The sequence below is a fragment of the Elaeis guineensis genome, chromosome 6 (genome assembly GCF_000442705.2).
Source record: "Elaeis guineensis isolate ETL-2024a chromosome 6, EG11, whole genome shotgun sequence".
In the NCBI taxonomy this organism is placed as follows: domain Eukaryota; kingdom Viridiplantae; phylum Streptophyta; class Magnoliopsida; order Arecales; family Arecaceae; genus Elaeis; species Elaeis guineensis.
Genome location: NC_025998.2, coordinates 99,665,883 through 99,679,510, shown reverse-complemented (window position 1 = coordinate 99,679,510; position 13,628 = coordinate 99,665,883). Strand labels below are relative to the sequence as shown.

At 34.4% G+C, this 13,628-nt stretch overlaps 1 non-coding gene across 1 annotated transcript; it reads right to left on the bottom strand.

Moving 5' to 3' along the window:
* Window positions 1-13,036: 13,036 nt before the first annotated feature.
* On the bottom strand, window positions 13,037-13,142 carry LOC140859022 (small nucleolar RNA R71). Its single transcript, XR_012142422.1, has one exon. It is a non-coding gene; the product is annotated as a small nucleolar RNA R71 (small nucleolar RNA).
* Window positions 13,143-13,628: the final 486 nt, after the last annotated feature.

Here is a 13,628-nt window from a genome sequence, read left to right as displayed (position 1 = left end):
GAGGGGGCGTCCTCATCCCATAAGGCAAGAAGAGGGGGCACCAACATTTGGCACCCCTTAGGGTTTTTATGTGCACAAAAGAGGGGGTGTTGACCCTCTCTCTTTCTCTTTCCATGCCAAAGCAAAAAGGGGGGTGTGCCCCTCTCTTTTCTCTCCACCAACTCCAAAGGGGCGTGCGCCCCTTGGACTTTCTAAAATTGAAAAGGAGCCTTGCACCTTTTCTCTTCTTCTCTTTCCAATTAATCCATGCCAAAAAAAAATATCAAGAGAGATAAATAAAGTGATTTATTTGTCAACTCATTGGCTTGATCCAATCTTTTTGGGTCCTCAAATAGGTGCCCCTCTAAACCCAATTCAAAGTGGATTTAGAGTAGGTTCAAGGCTATAGACTTAATCCAATCTTTATCTAATAAAAAATTTAAATCTAGAAAAGAATTAGATTTAACTATGTGCTTGCATGGTTCTCCAAAATCCTATAGAATTTAACTAAATTCTAATCTAATTGTAACTTCATAAGCCCAATTATTTAATTCAAGATTAAATCTCTTATTGTGTGACCTCATAGGTTTCATTCTATCTGGTAGTGAGATATATTGTGATCTCCATCACAATATCATCAAAACTCCTTTTGATAGATTAGAATAATTCTAACTCTATCCTTTAAGGGTCATCGATCATCAAGATGATGTTCGATGAGTCCCACAATCTACTAGTTACATCTAGCAGTATATAGTAGAAATCCAGTAGAATGAAAGTATGAACCCCTAGGAGCAGTTATCATGTGATTTAGTCCTTTTATCTTGAGTCCAGACTTAATGAAGGTCATGGATAACTCGTCAAATCCCATCGTCAGTCATATGTCAGATTGACTCGACTCGAGTTCACTTGTGAATCTCATAAAAACTCTTTTTCAGTATTCACACTTGCTTTGGTCAAAGTCTTTCCGAACTCAATCTCACAAATTGTATAGAACTTCTCCTTTTCTACCAAGATCAATAGATTCCATCTAGGTGCAGCCTACTCCTAATAACGAACCTAAACCTACTACAGTCAACATACACAGCAAGAATCCAAATAGCTAGCAACCAAGAGAATGTACAGTCAAACTCAGTAGCCTTGCTGTGAATAGCCGATGCTACCATAGGTCAAAGGATCACTCACACCACTCAGCATCGAGATAACCACTGATGAGTGAGTAGACATCCAGGTGGTTTCTCATGTTGGTCACACTTGGTATAAGTTGTTCTCTAACAACCATTTGTACTCTCACCTTAATATCCTTATACTGCAGATTCGAGACTCATCTACCCAGAAAGAATGTGATTTATGCATCGATCTTAAATATATTGATCATTATCCTCCATGATGATCCTTTGATTGGGAGCATTTAGAAACTAACCACTAATCATGTATATCTCAAATTCTCAACACCTTGAGAATATATAAAATTATTTTTATTAATTTTTAAGATAAAATATGGATACATAAATATTATTGGAATAAAAATATCTTTTATTAATAATAAAAGTATTACAAGTACAAAGTTTAATTTTGAAATTATAAAAGATATCAACCAACAATTGGCTTCTAGGGCACTCATCTGATAGCGACTACAAAGGATATTACTATTTTATATCGTTTGATTAACAAAGAAATGTTTAATCTACCTATTATAATTTTGAGGATAATGCAAGAAAATATTTCAAGGATAAAGATAGCTCTATCTTATGGAATGTTTCTAACTTTGATCTTTGGAAATTTTGGTGTGGAGTTAGAAGGGGAATCATGCAAGTTGTTGCAGCATTTTGACACTTACAATGCCAAATCACTAAAGAGGATGAAGTGCAAGAAGGTGGCTGGTGGTACTTGGATAAAGGTGGATGAGGTAGAAGGAAGAGCTATGCCAGAGCATGTGCCGCATCCAGTCCGATCAGTGCATCAAGAGTCAGCTTTATCTTCGTTGATTGTTCGTCTTGCTGAGGATCAGATTGAGGACATTATGCAACAGGTGGTTGATTGAGTATCTAGGGACATCGTGTAGCAAGTTGTTGATCAAGTTGCTAGTAGCATTTCTACTTTGGTAAAAGTTGCTATGCGTGAGGTGCTGGCCGTTAGCAAACGGATAAGGTTACAGGCATAGATTTTAAAATTTTTTCAAATAGCAGTGAAAATGATCTAAATTAAACCCTTTAACCCTACATGCAATAGATCTAATCTATATCTATCCGAGCCCTGAATTAAAGATATACATATAATCTAAAAATAAAATAAAAAAATTTGAGATCGGATCTGAATACATTGTGTGGATTGAAATACACTGCAATCAATGATCTTAGATCTAAAGATTTTTAAGCCGTACATGTGTCCGACCTCTATAGGTATCCACTGAGATCAATCTTGAATATTTCTTCTCATTATAGATCCATCTTCTCCAAGATGAATCTTAATCTTTTGGATCTTTAATCAACTCTTGATCTTTGATCGTGATCTCAACACTTGAACTACAGCCTTTCTCTTTGTTTTTTACTATAGAAGAGATCATCCTTAACTCAGGCATGTGGGAAGATGGAACATCCAATCTTGGGCATTGGAAAGAGAGGAGGAAGAAGAGATGGCGTAGAGATGGAGAGAGGATCTGAATTCTAAATTCAATTAATTTTAAAATTCTAGGAGACCATCTCTTAAATAGATCTTTTCTTGATTCCAAATCAATCTAAAAAGGCTAGTCCTTATCTTATAAAGATTCTTACCTTTTAATCTGATTTTTTTTTAAAAAAATCAGACCTAATTGAAAAGGTCCTCACCTCATATGGGAAGTAGATGGGGTGCCCCTCAACCTATAAGGCAGGTAGAGGGGGCGCCCACATTTAATAAGGCAACTAGTTGGGGTGTCAATTCTTAGCGCCCCTTAGGGTTTTGTGTGCACAAGAGAGGGGGTGTGGCCCCTCTCTCTCTCTCATTCCATGCCAAAGCAAAAGAAGGGGTGGGCCCCTCTCTCTTTCTTACAACCACCCAAGGCATTTGCGCCCTTGGACTTTCCAATAAGGGAGGCTTGCACCTCCTTTCTTCTTTTCAATAATTCCACACCACATAAGGAAATAACAAGGGAGAAAATAAGAAGATTTGTTTGCCAACTAATTGACTTAATCCAATCCTTTTGGGCCCTCAAATAGGTGCCCCTCTAAATTCAAATCAAAATAAATCTAGTTAAGGTTCAAGGCTATAGACTTAATCCAATCCTTATTCAATAAGAAATCCAAGTCCAGAGAAGAATTGGATTTAACTATGTGCTAGCATAGTTCTCTTAAACCCAATAGGATTTTAATAAATCCTAATCCATTAGAACATCATAAGTCCAATTGATTAATTCAAGATTAAATCTCTTGATGTGTGATCTTATAAGTTTCATTTTATTTGGTAGCAAGATATATTGTGATCTCCGTCATAGTATCATCGAAACTTTTTTTGATAGGTTGGAACAATTCCAACTCCATCCTTCGAGGATCATCGATCATCAAGATGACACTCGATGAGTCCTATATTGAAAAATGTATCCTAAAGCCAATCATCTAGGTTGTATATGATTGTGCTCTATATAATTATATAAATTATAAAATGATAAATATTATCTGACAGATTCATCATAAAGAATACATCTTCCAAAATAGAACTCATATGTTATGATGAAGTCCTTAGAACTACTAACAAAATGACAAAGGAAGATTTATCATGTGGTTCTTAAATTCTACTCCTGATCAAATGATACAATTGTTACAAGGATAATAATTGTATCAAGTGAAGGTTATTGTATGCCATATTAGTTGGTTGTCCTCTTAACCAAGATGTGTACAATGATATAGGTATGGTATACGAATAATATGTACGAGTATATTTCACTAAGCGTGACCACTTTCAGAGCACTCTGCTATCAAGGGTTGCTCTGATGGGATTGGGTATATGTGTCCCTCTGACATGAGACTGCCTTGGTGACTTGCAAGCAACTCACTGTGCTTTGATATCGGACTATCTGAATTTTTAATTCAATAATGAAAGATTTTTGGGTACAATCAAGTACTTGTGAAGTTTGAGTATGAGTCAAGATAGGATTGACCGCTCCAAATAAAATTAGAGATAATGCATCATTGTATTTCAATTCAGCAAAACTTTGACCAAAATAATCCTAGTGAGGAATCATAAAATTTTTAAGGTTGAGACACAATATGGACCACTCTTTCTGGGTTGACAGTTTAACCCTTAGTCATCCTTGAGCATCAAGTATCAAAAGGATGAATTATACGGTAACTATATCCACATGGGTTCTAGAGTGTTGCTAGGCATACATTCGGCCTATCCGGATGTCAGATCCCATTGCTAGATGGTTACATCGATTAATACAAAAATTATTCTTATGCTACCAACTTAGGTTCAAATCTATGAGATCACACACATAGAAGTACCTGTCTGATCAAATGGTTGATCAATGATTACGAATCATTGAAGGGTTTAATTATCAATTTGATTGATGATTAATCTTATGCAAATATTATAATAAATTATTTACTAATGATTGATAAATTAAAAGAATAATTAATTAATAATATAATTATTAATTGACTCAATTTGATTGAGCAATGGAAATTGGATTAGTTCTAATTGAATTGGATTTAATTAGATTGATTTTGGATTGATTGGATGCATCCCTGTTGAATAATAGGGCTTGTTCTAATTGATCTCAGGGATGCATGAATATGATTCAATTATTTTTATATAAGTTTGGATTGGATCTAATCCTATTAGATAATAAGCTTGATTGGATCAAGTCCTATTATCAAATAGCTTCCCTGATCTCCATCAAGAATCAATCTCTGGATCAATGAGATTTTAATCTAATTAATTCTAAAATCGATTGGGGCCTAATATATTTGATAATTGGGTTAGGATCTAATTAGTTAGTTTGTTATAACTAATTTTTAAGTTAGTTAGGATTGGATCCAAGAATTAGTTAAAATTTGACCAAGATCTTGAATCCTATTTGGAATAGGACTAAACCCAAACCCCATGTGCCATCTTAATCTCCATGCCCCACTCTCTTTTAACATGAAAAAGAAACCCCAAGCCCCACTAAGATGTGTGCCCTCTTTCTTCTCTTCCGTGCATGAAAAAGGAGGCATCCCTCCCTTCTCCATGTCGTCCAAAACAAGAAGGGGGCATCCAAGAGTTGGATACCCCAACATCCCACACGCAACATCCCCTTTCTCCTCTTCTTCTTGGAGTGTTTTATAAGGTTTTTGTTGCTGTATTTTGGGCATCAAAGAGGGTTTCTTCTACTAATTTTATAACAAAAAATTGGAGAAAAAATATTCTTCCCAAAGAGAGATAGATCAAGAAAGAAGAAGGGTCTTCTTTCTTGTGCACAGCCTTGAAGAAGGAGTTCTTTTTTTAGATTTTTTTTTATTTTTTTTAAGATAAAAATCAGATTAGATTTAATTTTTAACATAAAAAATTTAGAGAAAAAATACTAAAAAAATTTGATTGGATGTTTGGAGCTCCCTAGAGTTCTAGATAAAGGAAGAAGAAGGGTCTTCTTTCTTGTGCGCAGCCTTGAAGAAGAAGGAGTTCTTCTTTTAAATTTTTTTTTAATTTTTTTCTAAGATTAAAATTAGATTAGATCTAATTTTTAATATAAATATTTAAATAAAAAATATCAAAAAAATCTAGTTGGGCATAAGGGGCTTCTTAGAGTTCTAGATCAAAGAGAAAAATGAAGAAGAAGAGAGAAGAATGATTTTTCTCTTAGATCTCTCTTTTGGATTCTTCTAGGGCTCAAGATCTTCTATAATTTTTAATATAAAAAAAAATAAAAAAAAAATTCTTCTCAAAGGTGTGAAAGGAAGAGAGAAAGATTCTCTCTTATGCGTAAAAAATTGAGAAGAAAGAGTTCTTCTTTTGATCTCTATTATAGAGATCAGATACATGGATCCAGAAAGAAAAAGAGAGAATCTCCTTATTTTTTATCTTTATTACATTTCTCTTAGATCAATCAAAGGATGGTATCCTCACCAGCTAGTACTCCTAAAGAGATCGATCAGCACAAGGACTTCGTGTGGATATCCATAGAGGCCGAATACGTGTACAGCTGCAAAGCATCATGAAGAATTAAGTGCTATGAATTTTAGATGCGGTGATCTGCTACCCACGCTCAAGTATAAAATTTTAAATTCAATTAATATTTAGATATGATCTAAACATAAATTAGATATATTCTATACTTGCTGAATTTTAGATTTTAGTTAAGGATACATGCATATTAGTTTATGTCATAGATCCTGTATGGTGATTTAAATTTGATCTATGCATGCATTGTAGATTAAATTATTTAATCTATATATATTCTACTATAAATTTTTTAAAAATACATGCACGTCACCCACCATGCTTTCCTTCAAATGGTATCGAAGCTAAGTTCTTTATGACATGAACATATATGCATGTAGAGTTGAAATCTAGATTTAGCAATGCATGAGATGTGTTATGATCTGATTTTAAATATGATCTAATATAAAATTAGATTTAATATAATTTAGATTAGATCTAAATTTTACATATATAATATATAAATTAGATTAGATGTTCTGAGTAGCAAAGTACTCAAATAGGATAATCACCAAGCCATCCGATCATAGAAGCAAGTCGGGTTACATGACCTTCTCTTCTCATTCAATGGGGTGCTTTTTGTGGCATGTAGGGGTGCCACTATGAGGTACAATAAAGAAGAAAGCAAAAGAAGAAAACTTACTCTTCTGTAAAATCTTGGACCTTGAAACTCTATGATTTATTACATATGACACAGCATGAATTGTATGAAAAGTAAAACATCTAATCTATATGATTAAAATTATTTTAATCATGAAAATAAAATTTAAAATCATAAAATATTTAGATATGACCTAAAGATTATTATGATTAATTTTATTTTAGTTTATGCAAAAATTTTTAGATCTGAAAATATGTGATACCTATTGGCATGCCAACTGAGCTGACAAGTTTTGAATTGAGTCGATGCAGTCCTCTACTTTTATCGGTTCAGTGTTGACTGATCCAACCTTGTTGTCTTAGGCTGAACAGTAATAGTTACTATTCATAATTAGTTAGTTGATCAAATATCAAACTTAGTCGACTCACTGAAGTGAGCCAACTCAATTCAGGGGTGAGCTGATCTAGTTTTCAGACCAAAAAAATTTTATATAAAAATAATATAAAATTATTTTATAAAAATTGAAATGGTTTCAATTAATAATCTTAATCCATATTAATGCTATACTTAATTAAAAATCAAAAAATATATTTTAGATCTAGAATTGTGATTAAAGATCTAATGACATTGCATAAAATATGGGGCATGGGTTATCTCAAATCAGATCTTTTCAATTGGGTTAGACCTAAGGTTAGAATCAAAGACTTAATAGACTAGAAAGAGTAGTTGATCTAATCTTACCAATAGTTGATTTAGATTAGATCAAGGATACTCTAAATTAAAAAAAAAAAGTTATAATTGATCGAGTCCATATCTTTGATCAAACCAAATGGACCTTAATTGAAGCTCAAAGGTTAAGCCCGAGTCATTAGGCTAATTAGATCATTAGGTGACTCAAGTTGACTCATATTGTTAAGATTAATCAATATGACTGATTTAGGTGCCCTGAACCGACTTATCTCTAATCTTTCTCATGACTTGGTAAAGTCAGTGGGAGGATCTACGACATGTCGGTTGGACCCACTATTCACTAGTCCTTTTTATGACTTGATGAAATCAGTGGGAAGATTTATGACTTGTAGGTCGACTAATATTTTATAAAATAAATTAATCAAAATTTTTAAATTATTAGGTCCATAAAATGAGCTAGTCATGACAATAACTAGATCATAGCCTCCCATTAAGGTGCATCATAAGGAGTCTAATATTTGAAATAGGCATTGAAGGTGCCACACACTTGGTGTCTATTACGTATTAGAATTATCATCCATTATATGACCATCTTGTTGTGCTTTCAGATCAATGCTCAGATTGGCCGAGCTACACTTGGGCCTGACATCCATTTTGTTGGATGTACTTGATGTTGTCATGTTAATGGTTAGATCTAATCAAAATTTTCAGTGGAGGTGCCACATGCCTGCTGAAGGGATGCTTGGGGCAAAATCTAATTGCTAGAAATTATTTGGAGAAACAATTGGTTATGAACCTACCCATGGATGCACTAAGGTTGGTCAAGCCACACTCGAGCCTAAATGTAGTCTGTGTAAATTCTAACACCCACTAAGAAATTAAAGTAATTTCTTGGATTGGAGGTAGAGGCTACCAATTCGTATAAAATAGTGGAAGAACTTTTAGACTAAAATCTAAGTCTTTAGGCTTAAAATAATTTATATACTGATAGATCAATTATTTTCTTTTCAGAAATGGCTAGAAAATTATCGCTCTCTTTACTGTTAGACAGTGAAATTGTTATTAGACCTAACTTTGATAGTCAGTATTAGAAGTTAAGTATAATTTTTGGGCAATTTGATCAAGAAGTCTCAGGCTAATCCAAATAGGCTTAAAAGAGAAACAGCAAATGATTGCCAGTCAAGATAGTTATATGATAACTCCTTGAAGTTTCTCTATTAGTAATCCTACTATTAGGGTATAGGATACCGACAGTATAAGTCATATTTGCAAATAGTTGTAAAAGACTTCAAGATAGTAGAAGATTTGAAAACAGCAAGAGAGTCTAGAGTGCAAGACATAAAAGTCCGTTCCAGTCTTAATATTAAGAATCATCGAACTTGTTCTCAATCCTGAAGAAGTCATTTTAAGTGATTATCACTATTGTCCAATCTTATTGATGGTGTCAATAAGTACGATTATTGTAATATCATTGTGAATGATACTACAACAATGAGTGGACAATTGAAAATGATATAAACTCAGTACCATAGCCTATTAGTGTAGTGTACACGTCTGACTAGCACTGTAGATTAGATAATGTCACTAAAGCCTGCTTTTGGCATAGTTGACTTAGTCACCTTTTATTGGAAAGGGTGAATGAGCCAGTGATATTCTGAATTTAGTACATATTGATGTATTTATACTCATAAATATTAGTACCAAAAGAGGGCTTTACTACTTCATTAAATCTCTGACGATCTATCTTGACATGGGTGCATCTTGCTTATCAAGCACAAATTCGAGTCGATTGAAATGTTCAAATGATTCCGTAATGAGGTAGAAAAGCAAACTGTAAAGAGTATTAGAATTCATCGATTTGACTAATGAAGTGAATACCTTTACAGTAAATTTTGACATATTTTGAAGAAAAATAAATTATCTCTTAATGGACCTCTCCTAGGACATCACTCTTTTTAAAAGGATGTCTGAAAGGAGGAATTGAACCTTGTTAGACATGGTTCGATCCACTATGGGGTTTGCTGATCTGCCTGAGATTATATTTTTAGAGACTACTTGATATGTGCTCGAGAATATTCTGAGCAAATCGATCACCAAAACTCCATATGGGATATAGACTTGGATAATTCGATACTCTCTTGCTTTGACGTTTGGGGTGTCAAGCTTATGTGAAATATTTACAAACCGACTAGTTTGGATCTTGGTTTGATAAATATTATTTTAGAGATATTTTTTCTACCTTCTGGATGGACATAAGATGTTCATGAATCTTAAGACATTCTTTTTGAAAAAGAAGTTTCTTGGTGAAGAAACTGATGCCGTTAAGAGCAAACTTGGTAAAGCTTGATAGGTAGAGGAATCGACTCTGACACAAACCAATATAACCAGAGTTGATTAGATCAAATTCGGAGCCCGATGTAAAGGCATCCTTGAATAGATATAGTAGAGTACCATATCAGCTGAACAAATACTTTAATTTTTAGGTTGAGAATGGAGATTTGATCTCCCATACAGATGCAATACAGGGACCTAACATTGAGAAGTAGCTTGGAGCCATTAAATCTGAAATGAAGTCCATGAAGATCAATGAGGTATGGACATTTATTGATTCACCTAAAGAGATAAGACCCATAAGGTGTGAGTGGATTTTAGATGGATAAGAGGCGCAGACGGAAAGGTGGAGACCTATTAATTTGGTCTGATTGCTGATAAACACTTAATTTAAGTCATTTAAAGTAGAAAATTATATTTAATTTATTTTATTTATTAAGAATTTGATGTTTCTTTTTATGTTTTATAGAAAAAATGATCGTCGATATAAAGAGTCCAATTCATAGATCAAAAAGACTCAAGTTTGAAGAAATTTGGAATTAAAATAAAATTAAAATAAAAGAAGGATGCATATGGTATTATAGAAAATGAAGATACTATGCAAGGAATCCAAAAGGATATAGATGTCATTATGAAGAAACTTTTGTTTCTTTTTGGAATATACAAAGAATGTTCACGTGAATTCAAAAAAAAAATTGATGCTCTGGGCGTGCGTGAACACCAGCGCGTGAACGCCCGCGCGTGGATGCGACGCGGATGCGGGATGGATGCGATGCAGATGTGGGACGGATGCGGACGCAGGACAGACGCGGGCAAACACGGATCGCGGCAGCAGCGCAGGACGCGGAACGCATGAGGCATGGACGTGGCGTGGCCATGAGCACGGGCACGGGTGCAGCATCGCGCGGGTGTGGGCGCACGACAGACGGGTTCACAAGAAATTTTTGATGGCGGTCAAACAAATGCTTATTAAAGGAAAAAAATTAATATTTAGAAATATTTTGAAAGATTTATATTTTCTTTAGTCCCACATCGAAAAATCATATAAAACTCCTCCCTCCTAACACCTATAAAAAGACTTTTGTACTCCCATTGGGGGGAGCCCAGAAATTCTTCTAGAGCCTTGCATAGAGGAATAGAAAGGGACTACTTCATGAGCAGCTAGGCTAGCAGTCTCGGGAGTGGAGAAGAAATTTTGTAACGACATAGAGATGGTTTATTGTTCTAAACTTTCCTGTATTTCTTTATATGCAATAAAGATTATGCTTTTTATTTAAATTATCATGAGTTCTTTATTTGCTCCCTTTCATATGCTTTTATTTATGCTTTCTTGTTAGATTAATATTAGGAACAACTTTTACTTTTCGGAGACGCACCGTGATCTATGGATACGGGGCGTGCCGAGAAAAGAAGAGTTGTTTACCTAGTACTTTTCAGAGACGCGTCGTGATCTACGGATACGGAGCGTGCCGAAGAAAGACAGGTATTTTTCTTAAGATTAATCATATTTATTTAGTTAAAAAAGAGATACAACTCTGCTAGTGCAAATTAATTCAAAACTCCCGAGCTCTTAATTCTCTAATTACCTCAATTTTAAGATAATTTATTTTCTAAATCAAAAACAACGCTTCTTTCTGTTATTTTGCAATCTCAACTTAGCCCAAGGTCCCTAAGGATACGATCTCGACTCATCCTACCTACGTAGTGAGTAGAGTTATTTTTGGTGCTATCAACGACTACGCATCAAATTTTGGCACCGTTGCCGGGGATCTTGGCACGGTTGAATTAAAAAATTGAAAAAAAAAATTAAAAAAAAAAATACTTTTCAATTTTTATTTCTCGTTTTAAATTTTTTTTTCTTCAGTGCTTTCTAGCTAGATAATCTTATTTGCATAATTACAGAATTACCTTGCATAACTAATTTACTACTTAGAAATTTTGCTGCTTAGAATAATTTGCTACTTTTTATAGCCTAGTGATTTATTGCTTTTTAGACTTAATCACTTAATTTTATTTTCTTGCAAAACTAAAAAAAAATTATAAAAATATATAAAAAGATAAAATTATAAAAAAAAAAAAAGAAGCCACTGACATTTCATAACACTTAACTAAAACAGCGTAACCTCAAATATAAAAATTTCTAACTTGATTGGACACCTTGTTTCTTTGCATTGCATCTCCATAATTAATCTTAAGGGCAATAACCCATTAACCAGATAAGGTGGGGATTTGATCACCATTTCTTGGCCCATAAATCACCCCCTTGCATTTGCATAACCTAGACCTTAATCTAAAATCAACTAGACGTCAGCCCTAGGAATTTCGAGCTCAATAGGATAAGAAAGCTCTAGAGTTGAACCAAGTGCGGATTGGTTAATTGCTCGGTGTCTAAGGCAAGTGGTTAAAGAAAGTGGTTTTCAATTGGTTCCGTTGACTGACCTGGCCAACTTAGTTGGTGTCTAAGGAAAGCAACGAGCAGAAAACCTCCCACATCTTACGCTTACCTGGCCGAGTCAGTTAGTCAGTCTTGAGCTTGGAGTGCTCAAAGACAGTCTTGAAAGTTAGGAGCTGTCTAGATCTAAGTTAACCTTAGGATAGAGAGTCTATGATTGTTTAAGTTGATTGCAATTAACATTTAAACATTAACTAATTTCTCCCTTTTCATAGATTTAAGATTCTTAGGTTCTTCTCTTTAGATTTTCTTCATTCTTTTTTCACTTTATTATAAAAATATATATTATAAAAAAAAAAAAATTGTGTTTGCTCTACAGTATAATTGTAAGGTGTATGCTTGACCGTAGATCGTTACGACCAGAAATCCAACCTTTTGATCCAGAAATAGAAAGAACCTTTAGAGCCAATAGACGTAAAAATATGGACCGAAATCAGGAGAATGATCCACCCAAGCAATTGAAGGAGTACTTTACTCCTTCCACATATACCTACTCTCCTTGTATTCAAGTGCCCCCTGTGGAGGCCACTCAATATGAAATTAAGTCCAGTATAATCCAAATGTTACCTTCATTTTATGGACTTAGTAATGAGGACCCTTATAAACATCTTGAAGAATTTTTTGAAATATGCTCAACTGTCAAAATTCACAACTTCTCCGATGATGCTCTTAGGTTGAAATTATTCCCTTTTTCACTTAAGGACGAAGCCAAATACTAGCTACATACTTTGGATTCCACGACTATATCAACCTGAGACCAGCTGCAAGGAGAGTTTCTCAAGAAATATTTTCCCATAGGAAAAACTAATCAAATAAGGAAAGCCATAACTAGTTTTTCCCAATTAGATGGAGAAATATTTCATGAAACATGGGAGAGATTAAAGGACCTTATTAGAAAATATCCCCACCATGCTGTACCCAAGTGGCAGTTAATCCAATATTTTTATGATGGACTCTCTGAAAGATATCGACAAATGGTCGATGCATCATGCGGTGGGACATTTATGCTGAAAAGTGAGGATGAGGCATGGCAACTGTTTGAAATTTTAAATGAAAATTCATTACATCATATGTCTACCTCTATTAGAGATAAACCCATGTTAAACCCAGAAAGAGGTGGAATATATGAAGTAGGAAATGCCATAGATATCCATCAAAAGGTAGATGAACTGTCCCAAAAATTAGATCGTCTTCTAAATACTGGACAATCCCCGATTCCACCTAACCCAATCCAAGAAGTTTGTGCATTGTGTGCAAGTCCGAACCATTTTGTTAGTGAATGCCCAGTCGCACCTCAATTTTCTGAGTTTGTGCACGAGCAGGTTCAGCAAGCTCAAGTCCAACAAGCTCGCAGACCAGGAACGATCCATATTTGAACACTTATAACCCCGACTGGAGAAA